At 42.0% G+C, this 22,858-nt stretch overlaps 1 protein-coding gene across 1 annotated transcript in view; it reads left to right on the forward strand.

Moving 5' to 3' along the window:
• Positions 1–22,858, forward strand: part of OPCML (opioid binding protein/cell adhesion molecule like) — a 491,906-nt gene that overhangs the window by 95,726 nt on the left and 373,322 nt on the right. The window lies entirely within an intron of this gene.

Below are 22,858 nucleotides of genomic sequence, written 5' to 3' on the forward strand. Positions count from 1 at the left end.
AAGCCAGGGAGATTCCTCACTGGTAATGAATAGGCTGTCATGCTAGTTTCTAAATCAGTCTTTTGTCAGTTAGGTGGGCACGAATCAATCCTTCACACTTTGGTCACCTTTGGTTGAGCTGATTAAATTGATTTTATGATCCTGCAGAGTGGAGGCCGTGGATCTGGAAAGGTGGTGTCCCCTTGGTTGCCCCATTTCCAAGTGCTGCCATCCAGGGGACTCTGCTCGAAATGGCTAATTGACGTCTTCTTGTCATTACAAAAGTCCCTGCAGCCCACTTCCAGCTCCAGATTTGTCTGTTTAATATTCATATCATTGCACTGGGAAAATTTCAAGCTAATAAGGTGTTATGGGTTGAATGGTATCCGTCTCCAAATATGTTGAAGTCCTAAGCACTGTTACCTGTAAATGTGACCTAATTTGGAAATAGGGTCTTGCAGATGTAAGCAAGTTGAGATGCGTTCACTAGGGTACACCCTCATCCAGGATGACTGATGCCGTCATAAAAAGAGAGAGATTTGGACACAGACACACAGAGAGGGAGCATCATGTGGAGACGCAGAGGGAAGTCAGCGTATAAAGATGGAGGAATACACCGGAGGTTCGCTGCCACAACAAGAGAAGGAATGGGGCTGCCCGAAGCTGGAAGAGGCAAAGAAGGAGCCTCTCTGAACTGCTTAGGAGGGAGCAGGGCCCTGCCAGAACCAGTTTTGGACTTCTTGTCTTCAGAACTGTGAGTTGATCAACTTGTTTTAAGCCCCCCAGTTCATAGCAGCCTTGGGAAACTAATACAAAAGGTTATGGTTAGCTTTCAAGTTGGATTTAAGAGTTCACTAAGAATTCAGATTGGATTTAGGGTTTCATATTGGATTTAGGAGCTTTTTTTAAGTGTATCTTCTCTGGCAGGAAAAGGTTAAAGTGGAATCCCAAGGCCCCTAACATCATTTTGGATCTATCTACCGTGACTCTCATTATGATCTCTTCCTTTGCCCATTTACGAAGAAAGCTGATTCCTTATTGAGCAGAATATAATCCAACATCAGGCAACTTCTCAGAAAGATAGAGCTATGAGCTGGGAATTATGGCCTACAACTGGAAAATAACAATTCATTAAATCTCATAAGCTTTACTTAAAACATTATTTGGAAGCAGGACACCAGTACGTTGAGTTACCAACTCTTTTTTTTGTTTGTTCTAAATTTTCAATTGTGCTGGGATAAACGGACATTTTGCGTTTACGTGGTTCATTTCTTTTTCTGATTAGACCCTTCTCCAAAGCGTAGTTCCTCCTAAGTACTTATATAGAATTACCCTTAAATATTTAAATATATACGGTTATGATATATGGTTATATATACGGTTTTGTGTTCGTGTGTGTGTATGTGAGTGTAAGTTGCATACCATTTTGGAGGCTAACAAATATTGTCTGAAGCCTATCCATGGCATATATGGGCTGAATAATTGTCCCCAAATAGAGGGTATCTATCTTTTCTTTGGTGGGGATAAAGAAGTCAGAAATCACACATCCATCTTCACCATTGGCTTGGTCTCTTTCAGTCGCGGTTTGAAGTTTGGGCTTCCACCTTTAAAGACTGTTGGTTTGATCTCCTCTTCCTTTATTTTGGACTGTTTTTTGTTTTTTTTTTTTTTCATGGAACTTTAAGTAGCATGTTTTTCCCCCCATCAGAAGCAAAGAACAACGTTGGGAATGAACATGCAATTAGATGCTTAATTGCCTTTTGATGAGACTGAGGGTTGTAGAGTTAGGGCATGTGACTAGGGATTCTTCAGCTACTTAAAGCTTTGCCGAAGAAGGCTGTGGTTCAACAGGACCACGAGGTTCGTGGTCACTCTTTGAGACAGAGGCGTGCTGTAAAGACCCCACAGGAGAGGTAAGCACGGTGGGAAGGACTCAGGGCATGCCTGCTTCTCCTTGAACGGAGAGTAAGAGGGTACTGAAGAGCAAGAGGTGGCAGAAGTGAGAAAGCAAAATGAAGAGGGCAGACAGGAGGTAACTTGGAAAGACAAAACAATTGCTATTTAATGACCACATTTTGTAGGACAGGATGAAAAAGAAAACTCCTAAAATGGCAATAAAGGTCTCCATTGTCACAAGGTTTGCACAGGGCTTTCCGATGCCTACGCCAGTTTGACAGCCTAAGTTGGAAGTGTTTAAAACTGGAAGGGAGGAAAGCAGAGAGACAGCAGTTGTGTGGGGGAGGTTGCATGGTGGGGAGAGGGAGTCAGGAGAGAGGGTCAAGAGAAAGTGACTACGGTGGTCATTTTTGGCCCTATTACCAGTTATGATGGATGGTTTTAGAGAGGCAGGAGGAAGAGTTTCTATTTAAAGATGGCAATTAAGAAAATATGTCTAAGTAGAGGGAAAATGGCAGTTCCGATTCTGGCTGTTGATGTGTCTGATGAAGCAGGACCGATTCACCTGCAAACTTACACAGCTGCATTAATGTGGCCGAAAATAGCAGTTCTCATCTGCCCGTGATGGAGCTGTGCTGGAGAGTGCCTCATCACCTGTGGGCTTCTGAATGTAGATTATTCCCCTTTGACGGGAAATCATTTCTATCTGGTTTCTTCCAAGGGTGTGGAATCACTGCCTTCCATTGTCTGCTAAATGAGCATTTAAACGCCAGTTTGTTGTTTGGAGTTTGGACCTCTGTTCATTGGGTGATAGTGAGGCATATTAACCTTATGCTTTTGAAATGTGCTCTTGTATTTTGTGTGAATCTTTTTTTTTTTTTTAATGCCAAGTGTAATTGCTGTGATTTGCCCAATTGCTTTCATGTACATGTAGTGAGACAGGTTTATGATACTGGGATATACGAGTCAGTGAGCAAAATTAAGCCTTCATTATCTGTGTCTATGACTGTAGCTCAGTTATAAAAAAAAAAAATTGCAGGTGAAAAAAATTTGATTCTGAACTTAAAGAGACCTTGCTTCACACAGGCATATTTTAAATATATCCTATGGCATCGAAACTATTGAATGTAGTTATGCTTTCTCTGCATTTTCTTTCACCAATACTGCTGAATATCAGGATTGCTGGGTGTAAAGCAATGCATTCCCTTGTAGTTTTAAATTAAAACATATTTCCATTTTTCACTTAGGAGATAACACCCATGTATGCTTCTTGTCCTTAGAAAGGTAAGACACATGTACGACTTAAGGGAAAAGGTAGAGAGGCAGAATTCATTAGAGGATGGTCACCCCCTACCTTCTGCTTTCCATGGGTTATGTTCCACAAATGAATCTTCTTGGAAATCTCTCTGGGCTCCGTCTTCCAGCCGGAACCTCCTGGGGTTGTCTGTAATTGGGCATTATGATTTTGGATTCTGGTATTCTTTGAGGGAAGAGCACAAATAAAGGGTCTGATGAGAAAGTGAGAATTGCAGAAGGGATCCTGGTGAACCAACACCCCAGGATAGAGTGTTGGAGTGCAGGGAAATGCTCACGCTGTGAGCTGGTTAATCCAATCAAGTCACCAAGGGTACTTCACACGCTCTCCCGGTCCCAGGCTTACTGTCAAGGTGGGGGTACTCCATTTAATTAGAAGACACAGCCCAACACAGCTTTATGAGTATGTTGAGATGAAATTACAAATCACATACTTACCATTTGGGGGAAGTCGAAAAACCCAGAGAAGCCGGCATAGTTCAGGTTTGCTCCCGATAGTAATTGGAAGGAACACCAGATGTGTCCTAACCTTATGGACAATTGATGAAAAACATTACCCAGGCTCCACTGATGAACACAGGAGGAGCATTGCACGAGCCAGTATAAATGCAACATATGCGTACGGAAATAATGCAGACTGGGGAGAAAAAAGTGATTTGTTCCGTGTTCTATTCTGCTATTGCAAACCAGAGGTTACACACACCCTGTCATCTCTGGTGTCACTGAGCTGCTGTAAACGTTAATGGAGAATATTTCACTTTCTCTACTGTAGAATATGTCTACAGATATATTTTCTGGACTGACATCTGGATCAGTAGTATGCAGTTAATATTATAGTTAATATTAAAAATGTGTTATCAATATACAGTTAATATCAACAGATGTAGACAGCCAGGGGCCCAAAATACAGGGGTTCAGACCATTTACGAGAAGGCCATGAGAAAAGTTTGGTTTGTGAACTCTAATTGTAGACCAGGGAGGTTTTTCCCAGGCAGACGTAGAGGATCTCGCCAGATCCGAGGTGTAAGGCTGTGGACGTCGTCCAACGGTGGACACCGGGTTTAGAGGAAAGGTCCCAGGCCTTTAGATCTCTGACCTTTTTGCTTCTCCTCAGGAGATGAATCAATAAGGGAGCTCAGAGGCCTTTCTCAAATACTATCTGCACAAGATAGCTATTTTGGAAGTTTCCAGGCTTGTGCTTTTTTTCTGGGCCCGTCCTGCTTTTCCATCATTCATTTACTAACTCAGTGATGTTTACTTACTCATTTATCTGTAATAACAGCCCACCTGGCATCACTGAACTTTACTAGATAGATAGCCTTCGGTAAGTTATCCTTTCTTTGCTTCAGTTTCCTTACCTGCCAAACTGAGTTAGCCATATGATCTACATCCGTGAAGATTAAATGACTTCACCAATTCGAGGCATTTAGCATGCGGCAAGCACCCAGTATTTCTGAGCTGCTCTTATTTTTAAATCAGATTTCCATTTGAGTTCATTCACTATACTCACTTGGGGCTAATTTGGCCCCTCCACAAATGCCAAATTATACTTCGGTTAGCAGGAACAGGCATAGTTTAACCAGATTCTTCCAATACTGGAGGAAATGATATCCTAACTAAAACCTTCTGATGAAAGGAGATGAGTTTGAAAGTTGGAGTAATCTGAGTTTTTAGTGTCAATTATTCCAGTCCCTCGCTGTAGTGCCGGAAAAGTTATTTAAGCTCCCTGTCTCCCGACCTCTCTCTCTCAAAGAAGGGTACTGTCAGAGGGTTGCTTTATGGGGACGATGATGCCACCTACTCGGTGTGATGACTGGCCTGCTGTCCAGCCACCTGGTCACCCACTGACATCTGGCTTCCTGCCTGCTGCTGCCTGCCTACTTACTCATTTGTTAGGAAATTCACTGAGCACTCTACGATTGCTAACTAACAAATAGCCAAATGTTCTAGATAACTTCAGGGTAAGCCTTGGCTTTCCTTGGAGCAAAACAGTTTTTCCAGCCAAGATGCGAGGTCCAAAAGTTTGCCATTTGTACGTGACATGAGGACAAAACTAGGACATCATAGAAAAAAATTACTTTTTCTTTCTCCTGGTAGACAGTCCGATGATTTTCTTTTCCTGTTCCTGCACCTTTTTTCTGTTAATTAATAGATTTTCATTTTAGAGCAGCTTTAGGTGCATAGAAAAATTAAGTGTCAGGGACAGAGCGTTTGCACATTCTCCCTGCCTCCCCACACACAGCCTCCTGTACCATGAACGTGATGCATTAGCGCAGGACGTCTGCTATCGTCTATGAATCCACATTGACGCATCAGAAGCAACCAAAGTTCAGAGTTCGTACTAGGGTCCGCTCTGTGTGTTGGACGTTGCATGCGTTTTAACAAATGCATAAGGACATGTCTCCACTATTACAGTATCATACAGAATCCTTTCATTGGCCTAAAAATCCTTTGTGCTCCACTTATTCATCCCTCCCTCCCCTTAGCCCTTGGCAACCACGGGTCTTTTCTACAGTCTCCATAGTTTTCCTTTCCCTGAATGTCTTGCAGTTGACACTGTACATGCACAGCCTGTTCAGATGAGCTTTCATAGCTCATTGCTTTTTAGCACTGAATAATATTCCATTTTGTGGATATACCAGTTTATTTACCCATTCACCTTCTGAAGAACATTTGATTGCCTCCCCGTTTTGGCAATTATGAATAAAGCTGCTGTAAATATTTGTGGACAGGTTTTTGTGTGAACATAATTTTTTCAGCTCATTTGGGTAAATCTCAGGGAGTGTGATTACTGAATCATTTAGTAGGAGTAAGCTTCGTTTTGTAAGAGACTGCCAAACCGTCTTCCAGAGCGGCTGTATCATTTTGCATTTCCACCAGCAATGAGTAATGGTTCCGCTCGCTCCACACCCTCGTTAGTATGTGCTGTTGTCAGAGTTCTGGATGTGAGCCATTCTGAGGGGTGTGCGGTGGTATCTCCTTGTCCTAATGAGGAGTGGTGGTGAGCTTCTTTTCAGAGTCTTAACTGCCATCTCCAGATCATCTTTGGTGAGATGTCTGATCTTTGTCCCATTTTTAAAAATTAGGTTGTTCATTTCTTATTGTTGAGTTTGAGGAGTCCTCTCTATATTTTGGAAAGCAACCCTTTATCAGACACGTCTTTTGCAAATATTTTCTGCTAGTCGGTGGTTTGTCTTCTCATTCTCTTGATGGGTCATAGAACTTTAAAAAGTAATATTCTATTCATGAGACAGACACAAAACAAGAACAAGAAAACTTTTTATCTTAAGTTACAAAGTGTTAGAAGGAATCTGATGCTGAATGCATGGATATTTGGAGATTTACTGCCCTATTTCTATTTTCTTTTCTTAGTTCCTCTGTCTTTTTACCTTCTTCTCTTTCAGGAGCTCTGGCTTCAAGAGTGCTGATTCCTAGTAAAGACTGCTCATAGTCACTAAAAGTATTCAGACAAGTTCTCTTTGTGTGTATTCATACAAACGAATCTTGTTCCCCCTTACCTCTTATCAGAGAAAAAGTAACACAAATACCACCTTCCCTATGGCTACATATTTTCTTATCTAGTACCAAGACTCATAAAAACCAGGACTGAAAAAGAGAAAGTCTGTGGAAATAATGCAGTAAGAGCTAAGTTAAGAGAAATATCCTCTTAACAGACAAGTGGACAGTTGATCATGAAAACAACCGAGGCCATTTTGGGCTGTGCTCTGGCCATGCTTTATAAACTCGGCTTTTCTGCTGTCTGGAGTAATCTTGGCACAGACAGAAAGGGAAGAGGACAGATCACATGGCGGTTGGACGTGTCTGTAAAAGCAGACAGATGCCTTTTGCGTTCTCCCCCCGACTTTGCCATTGCCATTCACTGGGGGCTCTTTCACTACCTGTGTTCAAAGGAAGCTGTCACCGAGCCGCTCATCCCGGCCGACTGGGAGTTCAGAAGATAAGAAACCCTTCCTGGCATGAAATGCACTGTGAAATGTATTTGAAAATAAAGTTGTTAATGACAATTGCCATCAAAAACCAGTTCTTTCAAATGCATTTTTCATAGCTTCCAGGCCAAAAAGAGCTTGTCTTGTATTGAAATTTCAGATGGTTGGCTAACTGGGTGACGGACAAGCAGGCACATTGAATTATGGACGAGCACCGAGGAGAGCACACCTGTGCATCCAGCGACCTGTCTATAAGCTCCATCCGCTCGTACTATTTCCTGTGACGCCCGGATTTATGGGCTGTGGAGAGTCTGTCCACAGCCACCGAGTCTCGAGACCTGGGTATTTGTGGGAACCGCCCTTCTGAGGAGAGGATGAAAAAATACACTAAAAATAAAATACAAACAAACAAAACACCTGAGTGTGTCAGAAGGTAGTGGGGTCAGCTGTGGACAAAGAGGGACAAAAATTACCCAAACAACAAGAAGAACAGGAGCAATTAATGTGAGGTGACCCCGTTGGCCCGTAGGTGTCTTCCTTCACTTTGGCCCAGGGTCGGAGCCCGGAGATATGTTCCCTTCTCTGTCTGAACTTTTTTTTATTTTCCCTGCACTCTGTTAAACCAACAGAAATTCTACCAATTAATAATACATTTAAGTTAATAAGCTTCCTCTGGGATGGCTAGAGGGCTAAGAGTCATTCACACATCGGTGTAAATTTGTTTAATTAGAGTTGTTTTTTAACAACCCCCCTTTCAGATGGCAAGCTGAAATCATCTACACGGGGCAACGAAGGAACAGTCATTTATTGAGAGCCTATTATGTGCCAGGCCTGGTCACTTTATATTCTGTATTTCATTAACTTTTGCAGTAGTTTTTCAAAGTAGGTGTTATCTCATTTACCGTTGAGAAAACAGAGGCTTGGATGGGTTTAAAAACATGTCCAATGAAACCTGTCAGATGGAGGGGGTGAGGTTTGAATCCAGACATGTGTTGATCGTGCGGAGAGACGGAGGAGGTGATTCTGAAATATTTGGAGGGATGCAGAGGAGAGGTTTAGGCTCTGGGCAACCTTAGATTACCATGTATCGAGAGGCCAATCTACAGTCATAAAGTAAGACTCAAAGTAATCCATTCATTCAAGAAATCAATATGGTTTAAATTAGACTACATACCAGGTACTTTTAAAAGTGCCGGGGATGTGGAGATGGTACGGGCAGGTGACTGCTGTCATGGGGCTCATGGTGTAACAAGGGGAGACAGATAATAACCAAGTGTATACATATTTTAAAAGGTAGTATCAAGTAATGATAAGGGCAGTGAAGAATGGAAAAAACCCAGCAATGTGGTGGAGGCTCCCGGAGGTAAGATGAATTGCACCTTTAGATTATGTATCAGGGGAGAATTCTTTAAGCCCTGAGAGACAGAAGCGTCTTCCTAAGCAAAGATCTACAGGGAGAGCCTTCCAGACACAGGGAAGAGAAAGTGCTCTGCCAGCAGGCAGGTGGAACTTACTGAAGGCCAGTGTGAGGGGAGCACAGTGAACAGGGTTAAGTGGTATGAAAGGGAGGCTGGGCTAGCTTAGAAGGGTGCTCCTTTTCTTCATAGTTGAAGTTTACAGCCATTGGAAGACTGTTTGAAAGCAAGTGCTCTCTGGTTTCCTGACTAGGAAGGTCGCAGCTGGGTAGGGATTGTCCAGGGAGGTGGGTGGAAGCGCTGAGACAGACTATAGCATTGCGGCGCCTGAGTGAGAACTGAGTTTGGCATGGCCTGGGAGAGCAGCAGGGGAGGGAGAGAGGTGGGCCGATTCTAGATACGTGTTGGTGCTGGAGTGGACAGAGGCAGCTGGTGCATGGGAGTGAATAACAGGGAGGAGAGAAATCAGGGTGATGATTAGGTTTTTATTTGGAACAGTTACACGGACGGTTGTTGTGTTTGGTGAGAGAATGAAAGCCAGATAAGGACTAGTTATTTTTGGAGAGGGGTGGGTGTTGGTGCAGAAAGCAGGATTTTAGATAAAAGCGGTGATCTGTATTAGACATTCAGATCAGAAGATCCAGTAAGTGGTAAGCACTCAGAACTGAGAATTAAACTGGGGAGTCTCCTGCACTCAGAACTTTTGCTAATAGTACCGACCAGAGCATTGAGGGAAGGGTGTAGGCAGAGAAGAGCTTAATCCTCAGCCACATCAAGGATTAGCTGTCCAACAGAGGGGAGGGGCAGCGAAGGACAAAGAGTAGGACAGTCAGGCAGGTAGAAGAGGGTGTGTGTCACAGGAAACACGTGGTGTTTTTTGTTCTTTTGTATTTTTTGTTTCTAAGAAGAAGAGAGCGGTCATCTGTGTGGAATGTTAGCCCTCGTGAAACAAATGCTTTCAACAGCATGGAGGTAGCTGGTGATCGTGAGGAGCTATTTCAGTGGAGTGGTGGAGATGAAAGCCTGGGGGGTGCGTGTTCAAGAGCAAATGCATTGAGAGTAAGTGGAGACACAGAGTACGTAAAATTCTTCTGTGATGTTTCGCAGCGTGGCAGGACAAAGGAAGGAGGAGGTAATGGAGAGACCTGGGAGTTACAGGAAAAGCATCTGTTTGTTTTGTTGGTTGTTCATAGGGTGAGATGTTCCAGATAATGTTTCAATGTGGATGGGAACGATCCAAGAGAAAAGCATATGTTGATGATTCAGAAGAGAGGCCACGGGCACACTCGTGAATCCCTTGAGCAGTCGGCCAACAGGGTTGGCACCTAGGGAGTGGGGAGAGGTGTTGGCGGCGATGTGCCGTCTCATTAACAAGTGGGAGGAAGAGTGTGCGGACAGGCGGTCATAGTTTCACAAATGTGCTGACTGGGAGAAAAGTTGGTCTCCACGTGAGAGCATCTGTGCTCTCAGTAGTTTATGAAGTGAGGTTCTGATGGGAAGGAAGGGATGGCAGGAGGTATGGCAGTAAGAAGGGCTGAGGAACCCAGGAATCAAAATGGTGTGGAGACAGGCTTTGCAAAGGAGCAAGCATACCAGAGCAGCAGAGGGGCACGACCTGGCAGAGGTGGGAGCCCATTCAAATCATAAGAATAGGATACAGCATTCTCTTGAGATAATTGGCAAGGCATATAATCTATGAAGAAATACATTCAGAGATTAAAAACTGACAATTTACATACATTGTTGTATAATAATAATGAATATTCATTAAATGCACTTGGCATGCATTATTTCATTTAATCCTTTCAACTTCATGAGCCGGATGCTATTAGAGTCTTCATTTACAAATGAGGTAATTGAGGCTTGGAGAAGTGAAGTGAGCTACAGAAGGTCCCACAGCTAGGAACTTTCAGACAGGCAGGGTAGAAACCAGTCTACTTAATGACAAAGAAGTGACCTCATGGCTCCGTGCTGAGCTGTCTCCGAGCACAGCGGGGCTGTTCAAAGGCAAGGCCTGCACGTGGGTGGGAACATACACATATGGTACTTTGCTATTATTAAGAAGCTCAGCTGCATGGCGCAGGTACCATTAGGGAACGTGAAGGACTTGTTTCTGGGTTTTGTCGGCTTCATTTGGCTACCTGGGATCTGGGACTCAGGTCCCCAGGAAAGGGGACGGGAGAGCACACATATGCACACACCTGCTCTCTTGTCATCTGCAGCAGCTGGAAAGTCTTCCTCTGATCTTTCCCCTTGTAATCCATTCACCACTTCAGAGACCCCTGCTTCCTCAGGGGGATGTTGCAGATCTGCCTGGTAGCCCTGAAAGCAAGGTTTTGCATCCGGTGCTGGGAGTTGTCCACGGTGTTTACAAATGTTAGGAAGAAATCTGGAACCGCTTTATCCGGTGGGGAAATGTCAAAGTAGCAAGGATGCTGGCAGGTGGAGGCAGAGGAGGGGCGGAGAGTGACCCCTGAGGTCGTAGAGGGGTGAGGGTCCTCTGCCGCTGTGCGGCTTTGAGCAGCCTCTCCAGATCTCCCACACGGGACCAGGTGGCTCTGCACACCGTCTGTGTAGAGCTAGCTCTAGTGGAATCCCAGGGAGTTACACAAAATACTCTCATGGGGTCCATAATCACAGCCTGAGCCAGGCTTGCTGGAGGATAGCATGTAAGCGAGGAAAGGTGACTAAGAGACAAGTCTCCGTTTGTTTACTCCACGTTTTAATAATTGGCTGATTATGGTCCACTTGTATTTGGTTTCACTGGCTGTCAGATAGCTGGACTATCCACTCACACCTTGTAATTACCACTAATTTCTTCCCTTTTCTCTGCACCGTTAGGACAGAGTGGCTTGGAGAAGCCATAGGAGGTGGAATCAGACTGAAGTCAAATGCATATGCATGAGACAGGACCAGCCCAGGCTCTGAGATGTTTGGTGGGGCGGGGTGGGTGGGGAGGAAAGGAAGAAGGCTGGGAGATGGGAAGAGAGGGGGAAAAATACCTTGAATTGGAGACAAAGGCAAATGGAGGAAAGTGTTGAAGTCAGCACAACAGCCTTGCTAGCTTAATTACCATAATGATGTAAAATAGCCCAATCAGCAATCTGGGGCTAATCTTTCATGTATTACAGGTCTCTCCTTCGTAGAGCTTCACAGCTTAAATGCATTTTTAATGAAGATATTCGAGGCAAGCAGATAATTTCCCCGTCTTTACAGGAGGGAATCAGAGCACATTAAATGGGCTGTTCCTCTTGCCTGTAGCTGTCCAAAGTTCTTGCTCTGTCTGGCACATGGGAGCCGATCGCCTTCCAGAATGGGTTGCCCTGCTCTCCCACCCCTCCTTCCAGAGGCAGCTGGGGATGCTTAGATTGGACTGATATGGACGGAGAGCTGCAGCTCGTCCCGAGGGGCCTGTGCTCTGTCTTGCCCAGTGCCTCAGGGATGTCTGGATCTTCTCACTAGGGATGAGAGAGAAACAACCCCAGGGACGTTGCCAGCCCCATGCTGTCTCAGCAAGCACAAGAAGCTCCGCCCATCTTGCCTGTATTACGCGAACAGTCCAGATACCACTGGAAATCATTGGAACATGAGGCTTGGACTGAAAAGTGCATCTGAAGAAGGACCCGTGACCCTGATACACTTGAATGTCAGCGTGGACAAAAGAGCAGTCCAAGCCAGCGGATCTAACTCTGCTTCCAGCCAGGGCAGCTGGACAGTCCCAGCATCCAGGGACTCATTGTTTATAACAGGTTTAAAGGACGTGCAGTCAGATGGATTTGACAACTGTAGGGTTTTTGCTCAGCATTTAATGATGTTGGGTCCAGAAGCCTAAAATGCCTGGGCTGAGCAAAAATGCGAAGTCTCTGTAATAGGGCTCCCTTGGAAGGACAATTCAGGGAGGAGGTAAGGGGAGAGAAAGTATCAGCCACAGATTGTGAATGTTCTGGTAAGGCAAGGTCAGGCTAAAAATGATCTCTTTATAATTTTGGTAATGCTTTCATTGTCCCTTTGCTAGCATAGCCTCCTGTCACCTCCTGTGCCTAACATAGAACTTTACCTCTTTCGATGTGTATCGTGAATTCAGCAGAGTTTCTGGAAACCCTGCCCTCAACCCTCACCCCTCTGTCCCCACCATATACCATTAAACTCCCTGAGATCTGGTGGCACCTATCTTCTCAGTGACTTAGTGTAGGGACAAGGAGGGTCTAGCACTGGACAATATATTTTCAAAAGCAGACTCTGTCTATTATCATCTCTCTATCTCTTTATTCATCTATCTATCTATCTATCTATCTATCTATCTATCTATCTATCTATCTATCTACCATCTCTTTTACTTCCTTAAGGGGGGAGCTTGAATATCTCTCTAGATGTCTGTAAGACACGGGGTGACCTAATTAATTCAACCTCACACAATCACGTGTGGAATGAGAAATGCTTTGCTTCTCGTCCTACTTTGGGGGTTTGCAGAATGACGACAAGGTGGGTGGTAAAAACTTGCAGTAATAAGGTTATCGGGACTCGCATGTGAAAGTAGGTTCCTCGCTGTCTAGAGTTTAATAGCCTTGCCTATTATTGGTCCCTAAGAACTCAAGATGGCAGACACACTTCATTTTCTTTGGTTCTTCCTTTTTTATTTTTATTTTTTTGATTCCTCTATTCATTCTTTCATTCATTCAGATCTTACTGTGCGCGGGCTATGCCTAAGACCCTCTAATGTGTCCAGAGGTGGGAGGGGGGATGCAGACAGGGAAGATGCTGGAATAAGAGGAGGAATAGAAGCGTTCAGAACAACCTCCAGACTCTGAAGATTTGGGTTATCGCACATCATTAAAAAAAGTTTGATAATGTTGTTCCTTCAGACCATTATGAACAGCATAGCAGCCCCCAGTTACAAACATGCTTTGTTATGTAAGTTTCTTGGTTGGTTATTTGGAAATAAAAATATGCTTAAAATATTGTATTGATGATGTCCCTTACTATATTTCTTGAGGAAAGCATAGATAATGGAAAAAAAGTAAAACTCACTCATCCTACAACTGGAGCTAAATACTGGTGTCATTAGGACATACATTGTGTCTTCGCAACAAAACTAGGAGTATACAACTCTTTGTAACACACTGTCTCACTTTATAGAAGATGTATATTTTTGTGTCATTGAAATATTCTCCTATTACATGATTTGCAATGGTTGCATAGTAGTTCCCCATATGGCTATACTATATTTCATTTAACTAATTCCTGCATAATTTTTTACTACCGTAAACAACAAAAAATATCCTTATAACTGACATCAAATCCCATTTCCCATGTTCAGAAGCCTGCTCAATACATAAATAGCTGAAATGTGCATTTGTAATGAAATCGCAGCATTTTTTTTGCAATGCATATTTTAAGGCTTTCCTATTGATTATTCTATAAATATTGATTTTATACTTACCACTGCCCCATTGCTCTGGGGATATCATGTAGAGGGAGAGAGGCAAAGTCCCTGTTCTTGTCGCTTCCAGTTCTCTAAATCACTTAATACCTTCATTTTGTCCAAATGTAACTTTCACATTACTTTCTCTTTCTTCTAAGAGACAAAATTGTTTTCAAGGTTAATCAAAAATGTATCCTATGGACTTCTTTTCATACAGTGAAGCTTTACTGTTTTTATCACTCCGTGGTACACCTCTCTGTCTCTCTTTAAATACCTGTCATGCTTATATTTATTTTTTTAAGGCTGGTTTCCTCATTTGAGGTCAGGAACCTGATTGTCTTTTTCGCCCTTGTCTTTTCAATGCTGCATAGTGCTTGGCACATTATAGGGTCTTAGTAAATTCATTGAATTAATGGATGAATGAGTAAACCAGTGCCAGTTTACCAATTTGTTTAGCAAAATATTATATATATCTTATGCCAATGTGGTGACATTAGTCTCCATCCATAAAGCTATCACTTCTCTTTTATTTTCTCTCCTAACATTTTCATTGCACCCATTCTCCTTAATTCCTAGAATGGCCCTTTCCTCCTCTACAAAAGCACAACACATCTTTTTGTTTACTCTTATTTTACTCTATTTTTTTTCAGTTTCCTTCAGCAGGTAGCAGAGTAAAAATGCAAAAGGAACGCAGTGAAAATAGCGAAAAGACTCTCTTCCACGTTTGTTCTTCAGCAACTCGGTTCATGGAAACAACCTATGTTACCAGTTTTTGGTCTGGTGTATGTTTCCAGAGATATTTGAGTTGTAGAAAAAATTCACATCTTTCTCCTTAACGCCTGAGTGGTAGTATATTGTAAAACACTATTCTTTCTTAACAGTTCTTCACCATGGGTATTTTCTATTGCCCTGTCTTCCAGGTTGCTAATTCCATGTTCAACCCCTATTAGCTCTGTCTCTTAGAGTAATGATTTTAGATAATGTGTCTTTCAGTTCTAGAATTTCCATGTCATACTTTCTGAACAGTTTAAAACATTTTGTTAAAATTCCCAATTATTACATCAATTTCATCCATTTTTTGCTCTATTTTCTTTACTAATCTTGGATATTGAAAGTCTTTGTTTGCTAGCTCCAATGTAAGTATCATCCATAGTTCTGCTCTATGGCTTCTTTTTTCCTCCCCTGTTTAGCAGTCATACTTTCTTGCCTCTAGTGATTTTGCACTGAATACCAGACATGGCATATAAAGGAAGAGGCTACAGATGTTATTTTCTCCCAGAGAAGTTTCCTGTTCCCTCTGTTATGCACAAAAGATCTGGCATTTAAAAAATGTTAGATGAATGAAAAGATGAGAACATAGGACTGGTAATCAAAAAGAAAAAAGATAATAGAAATAGATTAATGTATGATTCCTGTGTTGGGTTTAGTAGACAAAAACTTGAAAACAACTATCATTAATATGTATATTAGTCCATGTTCTCCAGAAAAACAGAAACAATATGGTGTGTGTGTGTGTGTGTGTGTGTGTGTGTATAGAAAGATAAAGATATTTATTTTAAGACATTGACTTCCATGATTTTGGAGGCTGACAAATTCAAAATCTGCAGGGTGGACTGGCAGGCAAGGGAAGAGCCAGTGTTGCAGTTCAAATGCAGAATTCCCTCTTGCTCAGAGGGGATGAGTTTTTAGTTTCACTTAGGCCTTCACCTGATTGGATGAGGCCCACCTATATAATGGAAGGCAATCTGCTTTACTCAGAATCCATTAACTTGCATGTTAATCTTATCCAAATAAAAACACACTCACAGAAACATCCAGAATGTTTGACCAAATATCTGGGCACTATGGCCCAGCTAAGTTGACACATATAATTAACCATCACATTTATGAAATAGAGAAGTAGGCAAAATAGAAAATTGCAACAGAAAATTAAAATCTATAAAATGAATCAAAGACCTTGATGGGTATCTTTTCTTCATAAGCACACAAGACTGCACCTAATTTCACTTGACCTTGAAGGAGTTTTTGACCTAGCTCGCCAGCTTTCTCTGCAGCCCTAGGACACAGAAGAGAACTCATAGTGGAAACTAGCTTGCAGTTGAGATGACTGAAAATTTCGGTTTGTCATCTGGCCCACACTACTGGTAAAATCTTTGTTGCTTCTCTTTTTCTCCTCTTTCCTTCCCCCCCCCTTGCCTCTTTTCCCTTTTTTCACAGTGTTGTTCTACCTGAATGGAGCCCGGTTTCTAGCCCAAGTTTCAAGTGGGGGTGGTAAGGGGAAAGAGGGTGGCAAAGCCCTGAATGGTTCTTCCCTCTCCGGAACTGAGTTTATTCATCTTTATGTCTGCAGCTCTCTGGTTACTTTTATAAAATGTTATTCATGTAATTTATACAGCTTTTAAAATTATATTAAGAAGAACATTAGTCTGTTATGACTATTCTATTGTACCCAGAAACATACGTTTTATGCATTTTTATTCATATAATTCAGTGATTCCTGACTATGACTACTCATCAAAACCATGTGTATGAAACTTATAAAAAATGACATGTCCAGGTCTACCTGAATTCGAATCCATATGTCACCTTTCCAATGCCTTACTCTTTGTGACTTCTTTTCTCCATACGCATCCATTTCATATATAAATTCACATCCTATCTTACCTATTCCCCGTCGCCTACATTCACATTCTGTGGGCTGCTCCGGCAACAAAGGGAGGAACCACAATTTATTTACTGTTGGGTTGCACCCATGCTTTATGTTCCACGCAATTCTGATGCACAAATCAATGCTTTCTTATTTCCAACTTGGCTCTATTTCTTGATCCCTTTCTTTCCCTTGTCCATTTGTCTAACAAACATTTATTGAATACTTTTTACAAATGTCCTTAACAATCGGTTTAAGGAAGTAGTATGAAGACGTGTAACTCCGCCAAGCTAGGGAAATGGCTGTGTAACAAGTGATCACAAAATTGAGTATTAAAAACTATCAGTTGGATGTTTAAGAACAGGGCAATGCAGGAGCACAGGATGCATTGAACTACGGGTGAGGACAGGAAAAATAAAAGAAGGTTTTGCAGAGAATGCAATTCTTTAGGCTTGTTTTAGAGTTCTCGGTTTCCAGGCTCAGAGTTTCCACAGTTGCTCCATCTGTTACCCGTGGGTCCTGGACCCTCTTCTTCTAGTTCTTGGCATGGCTCAACACTGTTAGTGGGGCTCCAACAGTCACGACATATCTATTCTCAGGGTTAATGCTTTCTAAAACAAAATGCCTCTTTCTCCCTCCTCTTCTATCAGATGTTACTTTAGAATGAGTCCCTCACTTGTACTGCCATGTTATGGTCGCTACTTCATCATGTCTTGGTGATAGTTACATTACTTTAGTTTGCCTCTTGAGAGTTCACTTTGTGTATTGCAAATACTGTGCTCCTTGCCTTGATACATATATAGACTTCTGTAGCAGTATTTTCTCCTGATAATTACTTAGGCATTTCTTCCATCACACTGTTTTTGTTGTTGTTGTTGTTTTTAGATTGCCCTTGCTATCTTCTAAAACTGTAGTTTTATCTAATCCCCTCCCCCCCAGTTCTCTCTGAAATTTAAATTCAGAGCCCTCCTGGTAAAGCTAAGTTGTCTCCTGCCAAATTCATTACTCTATTTCTGGGAATTACGAAATGTTCCCTGCCCTTGTCATGGGGTCACCCTTGTGATGGCATAAGCATCTTTCCAGGAAAGCAAACTTTATTTCCCTTTAGTATCATCTACCTAGCCAGCTGTCTGCTTCAAAAATCCTATTTTATTTTCCAAAGACAAAAAAAGAAGATATGGAAACAGTACCTGTGGCCCCAAGTCCTTCGGTTTCCTACCTGGGACTACAAATAGAGAGGCAAAGGAAATTTGTTTGGAACTCTACGTTAATAAAAATATACATACTGGCTTCCCCTGCCTATAGGTAGATTTGAGTTTTAAAGATACATTGTCCTTTCATAGTAAGTCATCTTCCAAAGCAAAGCAATATCCCCACCCCACCCCACCCCAGTCATCTGAAACTCCCATTGTGTGATGCCATGATATTTCTTCCTTTAAGATTGAATATGAAAGCTTCAATCATCACATCAAGCCACAGATCAATCACAGCCACCACACAGAGAAAGTTACCATTTGACAACACCCATCATCTTCACAAGTGCTCCCCACATCCAATACGACCTGGGCCCACATCCGTTGATGCTACTTGGTCCTATTTTCAGTGAGTCTGCATGTCAACTAAAGGGTCTTATTCCCTTTTGTGAGACAGGACAGAGCACAGAAATGCTTTTATGAGGCAAAACTTTCTTTTCAACCCTAGGTGTCTCTTAGTGGAGTCTCTTGATGCTCTGCTCACCTGTGATTGTTATGACGTCAGTAAAGACCTGAGCTCCCACATTTATTTGTTGACTCACTATACCTCTCTCCCTTGTCCCACTGATTCTGAAAAAGAGCGGTATAGCTACGGAGAAGAGCCTCTAGTCTAGCCTAGGATGAGGAAAAATGCAGGCTGCACATCTGTTTTATATCTGGGTCATAGAAATGTTATAATGCAGTCCCACAAAAGACCAGCAACTCTCTCAAGGCTCTTGAACTTGCTTTGGAATTCTCCATTCTCTTCGTCTCCCGTGAGTAGTAGCCTTGCTCCCTGCACATCCAGGTACTGGGTATCTCTTCTTGCTATAAACAAGAAATCTTCTCTGCAGTTGAAGGTAAATGAATGTGTCTTTTTGTGAAAGTTCAGCGATGAGAACTGAATGAGAAATAGAGTGCATAGACACTAAATCGATGTGAAAATAGAACTACATGAATTTATGCTTTTGAGCATTTGAGATATTCTAGGGAAAGGTCAGCAAACTATGGCCCATGGTCTGCAAACCAGCCCACTCTGGTTTTGTTACCACCCATGAGTTAAAAATGGTTTTTACATTTTTAAATGATTGAAAACAAATCAAAAGAAGAATAATATTTCATAACACATGAAAGTCATATGAAATTCAAATTTTAGTATCTTTAAATAAAGTTTGATTGGTACACGCTCATCATTTACATATTGTCTGTGGATGCTTTCAAATAGCAGGATCGGGTATGTGCAACAGAGACCATATGGCCTACAAAGCCCAAAGATTTATTATATGGCCTCTTACATAAATAGTTTGCCAAGCCCTGTTCTAAAGCAGAACTATCCTAGGAGAGACTGCTTGTCTATGATCATGTGAATCACAATACCATGCAAATTGGAATCAAAACCACCCCACAGGATTTTTCATGATGCTTAGAAACCTTCTGGGTCCTTAGCCCAACGCCTGTCTCATTTGACAGTGAAGCTATCCCAAACCTTTTCATTCTCCTCCATATTGCTCCTTCCTTGCTGCCCTTCAGAGACTCAGCAGCTGACCTCACTTGCTATTTCTCATGGAGGAAGATTAAGCCATCAAGTGTGACTACCTCAAGCTCCTTTTTCCTGCCCTTCTTTTATTTGCATCTGGTGCCCATCTAGTCTCCTTTCTGCACATCTCAGAATAACATTTAAGACATATCCCTCTATGGGGCGCCTGGGTGGCTCAGTGGTTAAGCATCTGCCTTTGGCTCAGGGCGTGATCCCAGAGTCCTTGGATCGAGCCCCACATCGGACTCCCTGCTCCACTGGGAGCCTGCTTCTTCCTCTCCCACTCCCCCTGCCTGTGTTCCCTCTCTCACTGGCTGTCTCTTTCTCTGTCATATAAATAAATAAAATCTTAAAAAAAAAAAAAGACCTATCCCTCTATCTGCATCAATTCCTTTCCCCCTCCAGGTTTTTATTCCATCAAATATCCTTTTCCTTCTCTAGATATCTACCCTCAACTGGCTTTTTTAATGTCACAACATCTAAACATGCTTTTTTAAAGAAAAAACTGAAAGAATAAGAATTTTAAAAATAATCTTAGCCCCATGTTCTCCGTTAGCCACCATCTTCTCCCTCCTTTTCTTCACAATCAACCTACCTGAAAGAGTGCTGTGTATTCATTCTTCTTAACCATCCTCTTCACGTCTCAACCCACAGAAATCTTAAAGAGACTGAAAGAGCATGAAACATTCGGGGCAGAAGAATCTAAAGTGAGACTGATGAGTCAGGTCCAAAAGGACCTTAAATTCAATTGCTGGAGACTTTGAACTTGATCCAAAGAGTGAAGGCAGTCAGTGAAACACTTCAGGCTTCATCTCTTACCTATTCTTTTTTTATTGTTTTCTGATGCATGACATGTTTGCGAAGGTCCTCCTCACATCCTCATATACTTCATAAGTCCCAGCCATCTGAACTGTAATATAAGATTCTGCAAATACTCAGTGGACCAGTAAGTCAAGACAATGAGCTTTATATTCTTCTAGAAAGACTTGAAAATCCTGGTGGGTCATCAAAAAGAAAGACATAATCTGATACATGTTTTTAAAAAATGAGTCATGAAAGAATGAGGAATGAATTTAGTTTGGTTGACCTGGAAGAAATGGACAAGCTGGGAAGCTATTAAAATAGTCCTGGTAGGCAATAATGATGGCTCAGGCCAAAGGGTTTAACTTAGAGCAGGGGGTTTTAGGGAGGTAGCTAAAATCAGGTAAGAAATGAAACTGAACACTTCGGGAAAGATTTTTTTTAATTCATAATAAAGGTTTCTCAATGATTAAGTAGAACCTTTCTTTATTATTATTATTTTAAATTTTTATTTTTCATTTAAATTCAATTAATTAACATATAATGAATTATTAGTTTCAGAGGTAAAGTTCAGTGATTCATCAGTATTATATAAGACCCAGTGCTCATTATATCACATGCCCTCCTTAATGTCCATCACCCAGTTACCCCAGCCCCCCAACCCCCTCCCCTCCAGCAAACTTCAGTTTGTTTCCTATGATTAAGAGTCTCTTATGATTTGTCTCCCTCTCTGATTTTGTCTTGTTTTAGTTTTTCCTCTCTTCTCCTATGATCCTCTGTTTTGTTTCTTAAATTCCACATAAGAGTGAGATCATATGATCATTGTTTTTCTCTGATTAAGTTATTTTGCTTAGCGTAAACTTTCACTTTTTTTTTTCTTTGAGAGAGAGAGAGAGAGAAAGAGAGCATGAGCTCAAGGAGGGGCAGAGGGAGCGGGAGAGACAGAATCGACAGAATCTTAAGCAGGCTTCATGCTCAGCACTGAGCTTCACCCAGGGCTCAATCTCACAACCCTGAGATCGTGACCTGAGCTGAAATCAAGAGTCAGACGCTTAACTGACTGAGCCACCCAAATGCCCCAACATTTTCACTTCTAAAGGAGTCATATTCTATTTAGTTCAGAATATGTATGAGTAGTTGTGTACTGCTGTACAGTATACGTACGGTATTGGGCAGTGCCTTTAGGATCTCCTTCATTACACCGGTAACAATCCTGGCTTCTCATGGAGCTACCACCACAATGATCCTCTATTCTACTGGAGTCTGAAGTCCAAACTCCTCATTTTCCCATAGTGCCCTATAACAGTAAACTCCGTCAGGATAGGCAGTGAATCCAATGGAGTCTCCCGGTGCCTAATACATACCATTCCAGTGCCTAGTATCACATGGTACACAGTAGGCATTCAAACATATTTGGAATGAATGAAGCAAGGAAGGAAGGAACTTATGAACTTAGAAGTGACTGCTGTCATTCAGCCAACATTTACTAATTATTTAACACATACTTTGTACTCAGAACTGTTCGAGACATGGGTTTGAGTGTGACAAAGACAAACTTTTTAACAGGTTTAAGTTCTGGTTTGTGGAGGAGACTATCATCAACACAATGGGCATGTTCTTGGAAAGGTGTTGTTGGAGCATATAAATTTTATTTAAATTCAATTAATTAACATATAATGAATTATTAGTTTCAGAGGTAAGGTCAGTGATTCATCAGTCTTATATAAGACCCAGTGCTCATTACATCACATGCCCTCCTTAATGTCCATCACCCAGTTACCCCAGCCCCCCAACCCCCTTCTCAGAGAAGGGAGAGGAGCTGGCTTCCAGAATGAGATTCCATTTAAAACTGAGGCTGAAGGAAGACAGTAATTAGGCAAGGAAAGGTAGTATGGACCAGAGCAATACAACAGTGGAACAACAGAGATGAAGCTGAAGATGGAAAGTTTAGTGGACTGAAGTAATTTGGCATTGCTAGAAGGAAGCGTTTTAAAGGGTCAGCAGTGATGAGCCCCAGGGTGGCTCAGTCAGTTAAGCTTCTGACTCCTTGATTTTTGACTCAGGGTAATGGGATCAAGCCCCACGTGGCGCTCTGCACTAAGTGTGGAGCCTGCTTAAGATTCTCCCTCTACTCTCCCTCAGGGCAGATCTCCCTCTCCTTCTCACTCGCTCTCTCTCTTTAAAAATTAAAAAAATAAAAAAACATATGAAGGGAGAGATGAAGCTGGAGAAGAAGCCTGTCATGACGAATGCTTCTGTAGCAAGATGTTTGATTTGATACGGACCACCCTGACCTGGTGAACCTTGAAAGAGGTTCTCTCTAGTAATGATAGAATTCAGTAAGAGTGAGATTGAAGATAAGGATACAGAAGAGACGAGAGAGATCCTACTGCAGGTACTGCGGTACCATGGTACTGATGATGCGGGTTTTTGATGAAGATAGTTTGATTTTTAGTGTACATTACACACCAAAATGGTAACGTAGGTGGTTAGTGTCTATCACTGACAGATCATTCTGCAAAATTAAAGAAGCTTTTGTGGGTCTTTTGTGAGTCTTTTCATGCTCTTTTTCTGGGAGATATGTTAAGAGTTCTAATTACCACCTTTAAAAATGAACTACAAAAGTGCTACCTTATTATAATTCAGGCATTGTTTCTAGGTATGTGAT

The sequence above is a fragment of the Ursus americanus genome, chromosome 16 (assembly GCF_024610735.1).
Source record: "Ursus americanus isolate L20-20 chromosome 16, mUrsAme1.1.p, whole genome shotgun sequence".
Taxonomy (NCBI): domain Eukaryota; kingdom Metazoa; phylum Chordata; class Mammalia; order Carnivora; family Ursidae; genus Ursus; species Ursus americanus.